This window comes from Ipomoea triloba, chromosome 16 (assembly GCF_003576645.1).
Source record: "Ipomoea triloba cultivar NCNSP0323 chromosome 16, ASM357664v1".
In the NCBI taxonomy this organism is placed as follows: domain Eukaryota; kingdom Viridiplantae; phylum Streptophyta; class Magnoliopsida; order Solanales; family Convolvulaceae; genus Ipomoea; species Ipomoea triloba.
Window position 1 is genome coordinate 9800081 of NC_044931.1, and position 799 is coordinate 9800879.

A 799-nucleotide genomic window follows, 5' to 3' on the forward strand; every position below is an offset into this window, starting at 1 on the left:
GCTTAGCGGTTTAGCGGTTTAAAAGGATAGTACCCTTAGCGAGCGGTCCAGCGGTGTAAAAGAAAAATTGAAAAGAGGGTGGGGGATGTAACACGAGAACTTCCCAGGGGGTCACCCATCCTAGTACTACTCTCGCCCAAGCACGCATAAGTTCGGAGTTCTGATGGGATCCGATGCATTAGTGCTGGTATGATCGCATCCGTCATGTACTGCGCGCAAAATGTATTTGACCCTCTCTCTCCGCGCAACTTCTCTCGCTTAGCGGTTTAGCGGTTTAAAAGGATAGTACCCTTAGCGAGCGGTCCAGCGGTGTAAAAGAAAAATTGAAAAGAGGGTGGGGGATGCAACACGAGGACTTCCCAGGGGGTCACCCATCCTAGTACTACTCTCGCCCAAGCACGCTTAACTTCGGAGTTCTGATGGGATCCGGTGCATTAGTGCTGGTATGATCGCATCCGTCATGTACTGCGCGCAAAATGTACTTGACCCTCTCTCTCCGCGCAACTTCTCTCGCTTAGCGGTTTAGCGGTTTAAAAGGATAGTACCCTTAGCGAGCGGTCCAGCGGTNCGGTGCATTAGTGCTGGTATGATCGCATCCGTCACGTACTGCGCGCAAAATGTACTTGACCCTCTCTCTCCGCGCAACTTCTCTCGCTTAGCCGTTTAGTAGTTTAAAAGGATAGTACCCTTAGCGAGCGGTCCAGTGGTTTAAAAGAAAAATTGAAAAGAGGGTGGGGGATGCAACACGAGGACTTCCCAAGGGGTCACCGATCCTAGTACTACTCTCGCCCAAGCACGC

At 51.3% G+C, this 799-nt stretch overlaps 2 non-coding genes across 2 annotated transcripts; both read right to left on the minus strand.

Moving 5' to 3' along the window:
• Nucleotides 1-82: 82 nt before the first annotated feature.
• LOC116008801 lies at nucleotides 83-201 on the minus strand. The gene has a single exon (XR_004096157.1). It is a non-coding gene; the product is annotated as a 5S ribosomal RNA (ribosomal RNA).
• Nucleotides 202-338: 137 nt separating this feature from the next.
• LOC116009291 lies at nucleotides 339-457 on the minus strand. The gene has a single exon (XR_004096563.1). It is a non-coding gene; the product is annotated as a 5S ribosomal RNA (ribosomal RNA).
• Between the last annotated feature and the right edge of the window lie 342 nt (nucleotides 458-799).